This window comes from Apium graveolens, chromosome 2 (genome assembly GCF_009905375.1).
Source record: "Apium graveolens cultivar Ventura chromosome 2, ASM990537v1, whole genome shotgun sequence".
Classification (NCBI taxonomy): domain Eukaryota; kingdom Viridiplantae; phylum Streptophyta; class Magnoliopsida; order Apiales; family Apiaceae; genus Apium; species Apium graveolens.
In genome coordinates this window covers 28,184,101-28,197,590 of record NC_133648.1, presented here as the reverse complement: position 1 = coordinate 28,197,590, position 13,490 = coordinate 28,184,101, and positions in this window count along the sequence as shown.

Below are 13,490 nucleotides of genomic sequence, written 5' to 3'. Positions count from 1 at the left end.
TTTTCAGTATGTGATTCCTTTTTCAATCTCAACAAAATGTCCTGCATTGTACCATAGGGCATGACTGAATCCAATTTTTCAGAATTGTAGGATTTCAAGTCAGCAATATCCTTTCTGAGTTCATCCACACTCAGATTCTGTCTTACTTGCTGCAACTTCATGAGATGCAGTGAGTCCAAGTGAGCTGTAAGGATAGCCTTTGTACCAGCATGAGAAGTTTTCTGAATGGCCTGTTTGATAGTACTGATTTGTTTGACTAAGGAGATATTGAATTGCCCTGTTGTAGACTCCTTTGTGAAGGCCCATTCAGGTAGATTTGGAATAGAACTAGGGCCTTCATCTCCCCCTAAGTTCATGCTTCCATCAGAAGAAACAAAGTCATCATCATCAGAATTTACTCCAAATTCTTCAAATGACTCACCAGCTGTTGAAGGCATCTTGTTAATAGCAGCTTTGTCCCTTTGAAGAGATGCTGTTGTATGTACTAGATGTAGTGTCTTTTCTGCCTCCACATTGCCCTGTGCAGCCAATAATTGATAGGCTGAAACAGGATGAGTAAAAGTGTCAGCATCCAAGGAAATGTTATCAATAACAGCTTTGTAATGTTGCTGAAATTGTCTTTCCTTTTCAGCATCATTCACAATCATTGACTCACTAGCAATGGCTGGATCCATCCTTATTTCTGCTATACCTGCCTTTCTCTCATTTTCTCTATGTTCTTGCATCAGGGGTTCCCCCTGGCTCACACAACTCACTCCCTCACCTTCACCTACTAAGGTGGTACTCCTCTCACTTACTTTTGCCATGCTGGAAAAAATAGCATGCATGTTTGAGCTCTCAATCTCTCCTTTTGCCTGGGAGCAACCCAGCCTCTCACTCAAATTGTCACTCCCTTCCCTCAGTCCTAGAAGTGATTGTACAGTAATCAAGTCTTCTACACGTGGAATTGTTTCAGTTGTGTGTGTAGAGACTATCAACGGATGAGGAATAGCCGTTGAAGGTGAAACTGATGGTATCAACGGATAACTGTTGTTAAGCTTATCCGTTGAAGAACAACCACTTGTCAACGGATGAGTGATATCCGTTGAAGAAGGAAAAGAAGTAGAAATTGAAAGTGATATAACTGTTGAATCTGTGTAGATTGATATGAGTTTTGGTGACACAGATCCTTCAATTACATCTGAAAGAATTTGCGGGTGATCCAACAAATCATCTAAAAGATGATGATCGCCTGTATTTGAGTGGGGCTCCTCCCTGAGTTGTAAAGAGGGAGAATCAGGAATTGATGGGAATAACATATCCACATCTAGAGATGGTGAAGAAGTGTGTGGTGATTGATGTGTGTTAATTATGAGAGAATGGGGCTGTGACTCCACATTTGTTGGAGCCACATCAAACTGAGTTTGAGAAGGCATAGATACAGATGGATGTATCTGTGCAGTGTGTGCACCCTGTGTAGAAGATTGGGTTCTTGCTCTCTTTATTCTAATAAAGGCTTTTGTTGGTGAGTGTTTGGCTTTAGTGTCCCTCCCTCGTTTGTTCTGTGTTCCTGGTTGGGAACTATTTTCAATAGTTACATCCTTTTGGGAGGATGCAGCTAGGGATATGCTAGTAACCCTTTCAACCACCACAGCTTTTTGAGAAACCGTGGCTTGGCTAGCTTGGGAAGCACTTAACTCTCCTTCCTTATCCTGGGGGTTTCTTTGATGTTCACCCCTCCCCTCACCACTCACACCCTGTTCACTCCCTTCAAGGTTAATGGTAGATGTTACAACTGTTGTCTTTTGAGAAACAACAGAGGTAGTTTTCTTTGTCTTTGATTTTGAAAGTTTAGTTTTGGTGACCTTGGTAGGAATCTGTTGGGGCATTGTCACAGATTCCATGGCCACACTAGAAGATAAAGAAATAAAGGGGTTGGAAGAAGTAGGAGTTGTAGAAGCAATTACCTCACTTACCTGAGGTGCATTCATGATTGGTAAATATACCAATGGCACACTGCTGTTGAGATCCATTCTCAATAAATCTGCAAGAACTCTTTTCTCTTATGCCCAGCACTTGAGTTTATTATTCTCATTGGTTATGACCAAACCTTCAGCAACATGGTTAGCCAATAACATAAAGAATCTAGCATAATAGATGTTATTAGATCTATTAGCTTTGTTACCTAATCTAGTACCCAATTCTAGCATAACATAGTTGCTAAAATTAAAATACCTATCAGAAACAAGCATATAGAGCATATTAACAAGAGATGAAGTTATGGCATCAAAATTGCTAATTTTCTCAGAGAAAACCTTGATAAAGGCATCCCCAAGAAAACTCCATTCTTTCCTAAGGCCTTTTCTTTTAATACTCCCTAAACTAGCAGAGTTAAGAGAATAACCTATGGAATCTAACATGCTGGATATATCATTATCAGTGTGTGGTGTCATGGCATTGTTCTCAGGTAATTTAAAACATGCTAGTAAATCATCACAGTTAACACAGTGATTTTTACCTATGAGAGTGAAGGAGATAGTCATATCTATTGAGTTGAACTCAGCAGTTGTCCAAATCTCCTCAACTACTTCACAGTAAATCGTTGGGGCTTCCAGCATTGCATAGCTAAGTTTACAGTTTTTGATGAAGTCCATCATTTTGTGATAATCGGAGTGGGCTTCATTCTTTTCTACCAAAGCTATGAAATTGTTCTTCTCATAGATAAATCCAGATTGAGACATAATCTTTACTACTGGTGCCATTGTTGTGAGTAGAATTTGCAGAGAATAACTTGAAGGTTTTGCAGAGAGAAAATGGTAAAAGCTTTGAAATTTCAAGAAAGCGTAAAGTAAAAAATTAAAAATCAGAAGGGCTTATATACTTTCTCAAATTAAAAAGCATAAATAAGAGATTAAACAATAAATATATGTAAGTGAATTTCAGCCGTTTAAGAATAAACTGTAAGTATTCTAAAAACTACCTTTAAAACAAATACATACAGCTGTATGTATGAGTATCAACAGTTAAGACAATAGAATCAACGGCTGTGAAACACTTGAATCGACTGATGTGATATTTCAACGGATAAGGTAAACTGTCATCCGTTGAAGAGCACTTCAGTTTTATCCGTTGACGGATAAAAATTCCAGAAATGTATATGACTTTCAACGGATAATGAACATCCGTTGACAGAACAATTTTGACTTTCAACGGATAGGGAATATCCGTTGATGGAATAATCTGTGTTAAAAATCAAATTTGTTCTTGCAGCTAATACATTTCAGGCTTCAATTCAAATTGCAATAAGGACATGAATTTTAAGAGTAATTAAGCATACCTAGCTCACTTACCAATCTTGTGAATGTTGATTCATCAAGTGGCTTGGTAAATATGTCTGCAATTTGTTGTTCACTTGGAATAAAATGAAGTTCCACTGTACCTTTCATCACATGTTCCCTAATGAAGTGGTACTTGATATCAATGTGCTTGGTTCTTGAGTGCTGCACTGGATTTTCAGTAATGGCAATGGCACTTGTGTTGTCACAAAATATTGGAATTTTGTCAACAGTCATACCATAGTCAAATAACTGGTTCCTCATCCATAGTATTTGTGCACAGCAACTACCAGCTGCAATGTACTCAGCTTCAGCTGTTGATGTGGAAACAGAATTCTGCTTCTTGCTGAACCATGATACAAGCTTGTTTCCTAGAAATTGACAGGTGCCTGTTGTGCTTTTCCTGTCTATTTTGCAACCTGCATAATCTGCATCTGAGTAGCCAATTAGATCAAAACCAGACTCTCTAGGGTACCAAATTCCTAGATTTGGAGTCCCCTTGAGATATCTGAAAATTCTTTTAATGGCCACTAAGTGAGATTCTTTAGGGTCAGCTTGAAATCTAGCACAGAGACATGTAGAAAACATTATATCAGGTCTACTAGCAGTTAAATATAAAAGTGAGCCAACCATGCCTCTATAACTTGTAATATCCACAGATTTTTCAGCCTTGTTTAATTCAAGCTTAGTGGCAGTGGCCATGGGAGTTTTTGCAGGTGAACAATCCATTAAGTCAAACTTCTTTAAAAGATCATAAATATATTTAGTTTGACTAATGAAAATTCCACTACTAACTTGTTTTACTTGTAACCCAAGAAAGTAAGTTAGCTCTCCCATCATGCTCATTTCATATTTACTTTGCATTAATTTAGCAAACTTTTTACAAAGCTTATCATCTGTAGATCCAAATATAATATCATCTACATAAATTTGTACAAGTATCTTAGAGCCATTAATATTTCTAAAGAAGAGAGTTTTGTCAACAGTACCTCTTGTGAAATGATTATCTAGAAGGAACTTTGACAAAGTCTCATACCAGGCTCTAGGTGCTTGCTTTGGTCCATAGAGTGCTTTCAACAGATAATACACATGGTCTGGAAAATTTTGATCTTCAAAACCTGGAGGTTAGCTTACATAAACTTCTTCCTCCAATTCCCCATTTAGAAATGCACTCTTGACATCCATCTGATAGACTTTAAAATTGGCATTAGCTGCATAGGCTAGAAAGATTCTGATGGCTTCAAGTCTTGCAACTGGAGCAAATGTTTCATCAAAATCTATTCCCTCTTGTTGAGAATAGCCTTTAGCAACCAATCTGGCTTTATTCCTTATGACAATGCCATTTTCATCCATCTTGTTTCTGAATACCCATTTTGTGTCAATGGAACTCTTGTTCTTTGGCTTGGGTACCAGCTTCCAAACTTTGTTTCTCTCAAATTGGTTCAGCTCTTCCTGCATAGCTAATATCCAATCTGGATCCATTAAGGCTTCTTCCACTTTCTTAGGTTCCTCCTGAGATAGAAAACTACTATACAGACATTCATTTTGAGTAGCTTTTCTTGTTTGCACTTTAGATGATGCATCACCAATGATCAGTTCAAAGGGATGATTCTTGGTCCATTTCCTTTGAGGTGGAAGATGTGCTCTAGATGAGGTGGCCTCAGTATTGTCGTGATGTGAGACAGAGTGTTGATCAGTTGAAACTCCCCCTGAGTTGTTGGTCCTTTGCAGGAAACTTGGAGTTCTATCAACTGATGATGTAAATCGATTATCCGTTGATGAACTATGATCAACGGATGCTTCATTATGTACTTCAACGGATGATGCACTATGTCTTTCAACGGATAATGTATTGCCTCTTTCAACGGATGCAGAATTCTGTGCATTATCCAAGGGCATATCTTGAATCCCTTTTGAAGTGTCATTTCCATCAATCTCCTCTTCACTATCATCACAATATATCTCAATGTTGTCAAATTTGAGTCTTTCATGGTGTCCCTCATCTGTTAGTCCATCAATCTTTTTATCATCAAACACAACATGCACAGATTCCATAACAATGTTGGTTCTTAGATTGTAGACCCTATAAGATTTTCCAGCTGAGTAACCAACAAATATCCCTTCATCAGCCTTTGCATCAAACTTCCCTTTATGGTCAGATTGATTTCTCAGTATAAAGCATTTACATCCAAAGACATGAAGAAAGTTTAGAGTTGGTTTTCTTCTCTTGAACAACTGATAAGGAGTCATGCCTTTAGCTTGATTGATCAAAGAAATATTCTGAGTGTAGCAGGCACAATTAACAGCTTCAGCCCAGAAATATGTTGGTAACTTTGATTCTTCAAGCATTGTTCTAGCAGCCTCAATTAAAGATCTGTTCTTTCTTTCAACTACCCCATTTTGCTGAGGTGTTCTTGGAGCTGAGAACTCATGCATGATTCCATTTTCTTCACAGAACAGCCTCATTGTCAAATTCTTGAACTCAGTTCCATTGTCACTCCTGATATTCCTAACCTTCAAGTTAGGATGATTATTGACTTGCCTGATGTGATTGATAATGATTTCACTTGCTTCATCCTTTGATCCAAGAAAATAGACCCATGAAAACTTTGAGAAATCATCTACAATCACCAAGCAATATCTTTTTCTTGCAATTGACAATACATTGACTGGTCCAAACAAATCCATATGTAGCAGCTGTAATGGTTCATCAATTGTTGTTTCAAGCTTCTTTTTGAATGATGTTTTCCTTTGTTTGCCTTTCTGACAAGCATCACACAAACCATCCCTTGAGAATTCAACAAGAGGAATTCCTCTAACTAAGTCCTTTTTGACTAGATCATTCATTGTCTTGAAATTCAAATGGGATAGCTTCTTGTGCCATAGCCAACTTTCAGCTGAACTTGTTTTGCTGAAGAGACAAGTAATAGATTCTGCATCTGTAGAGTTGAAGTCAGCTATGTACACATTTCCTTTTCTAACTCCAGTTAGAACCACTTTGTTGTCTTTCTTACTGGTGACAACACAGGCTTCTGAATTGAAGGAAAGTGTATTCCCTCTATCACATAGTTGACTGATGCTCAGTAAGTTGTGCTTGAGACCATCAACTAATGCAACTTCATCAATTATGACATTCCTTGTTGAAATCAAGCCATATCCCATAGTAAACCCTTTGCTGTCATCTCCAAAGGTTATGCTAGGGCCAGCTCTCTCCTTAAACTCTGTGAGCAGGGAGAAATCTCCTGTCATGTGTCTTGAACAGCCACTGTCCAAGTACCATAGATTTCTTCTTTTTCCCTGCACACCATAAAATCAATCAAGTTGATTTTGGTACCCAAGTTTTCTTGGGTCCATTCTTGTTAGCCTTTCTCCTAGACTTCATTCCTCCTGCATCTTTAGACTTAGGTAACTTTGAGTCAACCTTGATCTTAGATGTAGTTGGTTGAGGTGTAGGGTTAGTCACAGAATCATTTAGCACATTTGGAATTTGATAAGGCATGGATTGTGCAAGCATGTTATTCCATATTGGCATATTATATGACATTTGAGGCATACTAAATGCAGCAAGATAAGGATTGTTAAAATATGGCATGTTTGCAAAATGTGCATAAGGATTCTGTTGAGACATAACAGGCATAGCATGCAGAGGTGATGGAGACATATTAGGCATGGAAGAGGGCACAGGTATGGGAGTTTTCTTAATAGATTTGCAATTAGCAGATAGATGATTAACATTACTACAATGCACACAGCTTTTTCTAGGAGCATACTTATCAGGTGTGTAATTGTTATGTTTGTTAACCCCTACCTTCCCATTTCTATTAGATTTCCTTTTAGTTTCCTTTTTATCCTCAACCACTTTGAGCCTATTCTTTAACTGTTCTAAGGTCATGTGTCCTATATTCACCTTACTGAAATCTTTGGATGTGCTTGCTTCTTCTTTGACAAAGTTCTTGGAAGTTGAACCAAACTTTTTGTTGAGTTTCTTTAGATTTTCACTTTTAGAAATATCTGCCTGTTTTAATTGAGGAACCTTCAACGGATGCTCCTTTTCTTCCTTCAACGGATAATTTTCATCATCCGTTGATTCCACATCCGTTGACAGCCCATCAATTAATTCCAGTTTCTTTTTGTTTTTATCCCAGGCAGTCTCACAGAATGATTCAATTCCTTGGACCTTGGAAATTTGAGCACTAACATCCCTGGATGTCTTCCAGGCTTTAATCACCTCTTGCTCTCTCTCTAATTGATTAGAAAGTATTTCTACTTTCTTAACAGATTCAGCTAGTTCATTTTCAACAGATATACAATGTAGCTTAGTTTTCTCTAGGTCAATCAACTTATCTTCTAACACAGCATTTCTATTACTTAAAAACAGATTGTTCTCTTTAATCCTACTATTTTCTTTAGCAAGAGATTTAAGAGACACACGCAAATGATACAATTCAGTAGACATGTCATTAAAAGCATCATTGCACTCTTCTTTAGTAAGCTGTGTTAAATCAGTAGTGATTACCTGGTTGCTTGATGAACTAACTTCATTTTCCTCAGAATCAGCCATGAGAGCTAAGTTGACATATTCCACATCTTCATCCTCTTCTTCTCCATCAGCTGCCCAGTCTTTTTCTTGAGTAATGAAAGCCCTCTCCTTTTGCTTGAGCAGATCAAAATATTTCTTTTTGTAATCTACTTGGTCAAATTTCTTCTTTTCAGAAGTTGGCTTTCTGCACTCACTTGCAAAGTGTCCACTTATACCACAATTGAAACACTTGAACTTGGATTTGTCCACCATGTTCTTATGAGGTTTAGTGGCTCTAGTGTTTTTCCTAAATTTCATCTTTGCAAATCTTCTGGACAGAAATGCAAGATGCTCATCAATACCATCAGAGTCATCTTGGCTGGAGTTGTCTTCATTCTCAGTAACTTGCTCCTTACCCTTGCTTGATTCTGATTTGCTTGTGCCATCTTTGGAGTTTAATGTTGATCTCATAGTTTCTTGTCTGCATTCTTTCTCATTTTCAGCTACCAAGGCAACTGAACCTCCTTTCTTTCTTCCCTTCTCCAATACCTCATCCTGTTCCAGCTCTAGTTCATAAGTCTTCAAGATTCCATATAATCTTTCAAGAGTGAAGTCCTTATAATCTTGAGAGTTTCTCAAGGAGACAGTCATGGGTTTCCATTCCTTTAGCAAGGATCTTAAAAATTTAAGATTTAAATCCTTCACCTGGTACACTCTACCATACAGCTTCAGTCCATTCAACAGCTTTTGGAATCTATTGAATGTGTCATTTAAAGATTCATTTTCTTCAAAATGAAAATACTCATACTATTGAATGAGAAGCTGCATTTTGTTTTCTTTTACTTGTTCTGTACCTTCACACAGTAGCTGAACTGTGTCCCAAACCTCTTTGGCAGTTGTGCAATTTATCACATTATCAAACATATCCTTGTCAAGACCATTAAACAAAATGTTCATAGCCTTCTTATCCTTGTGGACTTCTTCTGTGTCTTCCATTGTCCATTCTGCTCTAGGTTTTGGAATGGATTGACCAACAGCAATTGTGGCCGTAGCAACTGTGGCTACTTTGTGGGGAATGTGAGGACCATTCTCAATGCAGTTTACATAACCTTCATCTTGGGAGAGTAGATGAAGGTGCATTTTCACCTTCCAATGGTGATAACTGTCTTTGTCAAGAACTGGGATTTTTACTCCAATATCCTTCTTACTCATCTTTGTTAGTTTCCAAGATCTTTAAACTCTTTGTGTGTCAAGAGTCTGCTCTGATACCAATTGTTATTCCTAGTGGACTAACAATGAGATTTACAGAAGGGGGGTTGAATGTAAATCTCAAAACTTTTTCAAGTTTTGAGCAGTTTTAAAGGCTTTGTGTTCAAGATAAACAAGTGTGTGAATTGCTTTAAGCTAATACAGACAGATATATATTCAAGCACTAATGTAAAGAACACAACAGACCTTAAAAACTTTTCTGATGGATTGTTGTTCCACCAGAGATGGTATTTCAGAAAATCTGTGATTCAAGAAGTTGATCACAGCTGCGTCCTAGTACAAACTAGATAATTTTTCTCTCAAGATTTTTCTAAACAGCTCGGGAAAAATTCTTATCTAATTACTAGCTGCTACTTGGTTTATATAACACCAAGTGTACAAGTGAAGACAAAGATAAAAAGTACAATAATAAAATAAGTTCTCCACTTGTTTCTTCTCCATTTTACTCCAGTGCATTGTTGACTATTGCCTCTTTATACTAGAGTAGAACGGCTGCTTTTTCTGATGTTCCTGAAATAGGCTACCACATCTCAGTTGTCTCTGTCAACCCATGTGCCTCTGTTTGTAGGTACAACTACCACTTGTCAACTGCTATTTAACAGAACATCCGTTGAAGCCTTCATCCGTTGATGGCTTTATCCGTTGATGTGTTAGCAGTTGAAGCTCTATCCGTTGATGCACTCATCCATTGAAGGATGTTATCCGTTGAAGCTTTAGAGACATCCGTTGAAGCTTTGTTTCTCATCCGTTGAAGGTCTTTAAGTTATCCGTTGACACCATTTCATTTATACAAAATTACAAGGCATGAAATACTTACAATTGGCCTTCCTATCTGCATATCCTCTAGTAGTCAACATGACTTATAATTTCCCTCAACATTTAAAAATTTATATCTCAAATTCAGAGACTGAAATGTGCTACTACACTAGACTTATTTCTAAGTAAAGCTACACCATCAACGGATATCCAAAATGGTCTTATCCGTTGAGGCTACAAACACTAGATTTCTACTTAAGTGTTTTGTTAAACATATCATCAAACTAATGCACATATATTCCTAACATCCTGTATTATAACTCAGAGCTGCAGAAGAAATGTTGCATACCACGTCTTGCAAGCATCATGGGTTAGTATTCTGCATACAATTTGTATTACATGGTGAACGATTATGAATTATGGAGTTTACTATTATGTTTTATTTTAATATATATTTTAAAATTCAATTCTTTCAGCTCCAGTTATAGTTCATTCGGTTTCTTCACTGGACATTTACAGCTGAAACTTGAGGATAAGAGTTCGAGTCACAAGATTGTGGCATACTAATAATAGAGAAGGAGTCTTTGTTGGATGTAATTTGATTCTTTTAGACCCTCGGGTAAGTGATGTTTAAAACAGATTGTTTTACGTTGTCACGTTTATAGTTGCGAGTATACTATTGTAACCTACATGTTTTCCTGTTTGTAAGAATGATCATATGCAGGCTTTTGTGAGAGCTGATATATGGAACTCTCTTGACAACACTATTGTTGAGGGTCAGATGTATGAAATAATAAATTTCATTACTACCCACACATCTGGTATCTTGAGGCCTGTTCGTTCAACGCTAAAAATTGTTTTCACGCCTTTAACCACAGTCCAAACTATGTATCCAAGCGACTTAGACCGGATTTTTATAGAGAGGCACAATTTTGAATTTGTCAGTTTACCTCAGTTGGCTATAAATCTTGAATCTTATGCTCTCGATAGGACATTCGCCATAGGTATTAATAAATTTCATATGCTTTATACTAACACAACATTGTAAAAAGTGCATTTGTTTTAAGTATATGACATTGTTCTTTATCAGATATCATAGAAGTTGTTGCTGATCTCTAGCCAAGGGTGAACATTGAGACAATTTTTGGAGCTCAGCCTCTTATACGATTCAATGTTACTCAAGGACCAGAGTAAGAATTAAGTTACACGTAGAAATTTATTGAACTAATATATCTACTTAAATTTAAATTTTGTTCGTTTCTATGTGTTTTGTTACAAGTGTTTCTTTCAAAGTGGATATATGGGGTGCATTGACTGAAAGTATGACTTCACTGTATGAAGATGGTGAAGAGACACCGGTCATTATTGTTCTGTCAAGTGCCAAAGTTATCATGTACAAAGGTTAAATTTATGGAGTTAAGATAGTTTATTATATTATTTACTTAGACAAGCACATTGTACGTTTGTAACATGTTATTTTTGGTTGTTAAGGCATCGTTATTATCAAAAATACTCCGGCCTCCAAATTCTACATTAACCCCGGAGTACAGGAGGTTTTTAACTTTAGGCATTGGTATGTATAAGAATATTGTTTTGAAAACTTTGTACGTTAACTGTTTTTGGGTATAAATCTCTTAATACATTTATGTGTGTTACAGGCTTGAGGGCATGGGATATGATGGTGCCGATAGTGATTGATGAATTAAATAAGGTAAATATAGCATTTGTTAAAGAAGTAATGTCCCATAAGATTGAACACAAGTGACTAGATATATGAAATTAAATATTGTAACATATTTCTTATTGTTTCCTTTGCATGAGGAGAGAGTCGAAGGTGGTTTTTGATATTTGGAAAGAGAATGCATTGCACGAATGTCGCATGAAAGAAAACTTTTTATTTCAATCAGAATTTTCATTAAGGATATCTAAATAAGTTTTAGAGACAAGTCATTGTTTATGTTTAAAACTTTATGTTGGATTTGTAGATGGTTTGAATGTATGCCCTTGCTGATTTCTGCTTATTGTTGGAGTTCCCTAGCCTTATTATCATCCTGGTTCATTTTCAGCATTTTGTATTGCATCTTCTATATTCAAATCAACCGACTCTTCATTGTTCGCATGATTATCTAAGACAGCATGTTTGTTCTGTGTTTAACTTTTTAAATGGATTGCTCAAATCCCTGATTGTAACATTTGATGCTTAATATTTTCTCAACGTTTAACTGTATAAACTTAGTAAATGGTTTTAGATAATATTGAAAGAAAATCATGAGACACGAGATGCATAACAAAATAGACTTAATCATGTCTGATTGCCTTCTACTTTTGATATTTTAACTTAAAAAATGGTAACATCAAATTGACGAATTACAAAATCTAAGTAGAATTAAAAGTAAAATATTCATCATATTTTGTCTTAATTTCCGTTCCTGTTAAGCTTTTAATTGTTGCAATAGATATTTAGGAAGAAATCACTACCGAAAATATTGTACAAGACGATTTATTCTAATTTGAAGGTCATGGACATTGTTATACCATGTGAAGTTATTATAATTATTTTCAGAATATTGGATTACTTATGCAGAATCCAAATCCTAACAAACTCATATGTAAAGATTATGCCAACTGGATTAACATCAATCATGTACCTAAATCCATGGTTGATATAGTAATCCTTCTACATATATGGTTAACATATGTTCTATGAGTGTTTAAATTGTGTAGCCTTTTAATAATCATTTGGTTGTTGTTCATCTTTGTCATGGCCGGCATGGAAAATAATCTTGCATCAGTTGATAGCACTAGGACTGATTGGAGGGTTCGTGTACGTATTACTCAGATGTGGCCTTCATTTTCTGGCAGTCAGCAATTCCGAGGTGTTAATCTAATTTTGCTTGATTCCGAGGTAATGTCGTTCGGTTTATAAAGTAGTAGTATATGATCAATGTTTATATAGAAGAGTTTTTTAATTAGCCAATGTTATGCAGGATTGTCATGTCTTTGCATTTGTGAATCGTGTGATTTGGCATGATGTTAGCAATATCATACTTGAAGGAAATGCATATGATATTCACAACTTTATAGTAATGGAGCCTGCAGGACTTTTGAGACCTGTATCTTCTAATAAGATTATTGTTTTCGCACATGATATCATTGTCCATCCTGTTCCTTTTGAAATAAATACCATTCCAAGGCACAAGTTTGAGCTTAAGACTATTCCTAAGATTTCTGAACTTGCAATGTCACTTTCTGAACATGAGGTCCCTATACATGCTATAGGTATTTCTGTATCTTATCACATAATTGTTTTTATTTAAAATGATCCTTTACAAATTCTAATTAGATGACATTGCATAGATATTGTTGGCATGGCTCAAAACATTGAACCAGTAAAGCAAGTTTATACACGATTTGGTGAGAAAAAGTTTCTTCGTTTTGAGTTATTTGATGGCAGGTAAGACCATGCTTTCCCAATAAATGTAGTTTCGATCAGTGTATTCCAATGCCAATATGATTGTCTATCTTTGTTTCCATATCAGCAACGTGGTTCAGATTTGTGCTTGGGATCAATTTACTGATGATGTAGCAACGACGCTAGAAGGAAATGTTGTGTATCCTCCAATAGTGATCTT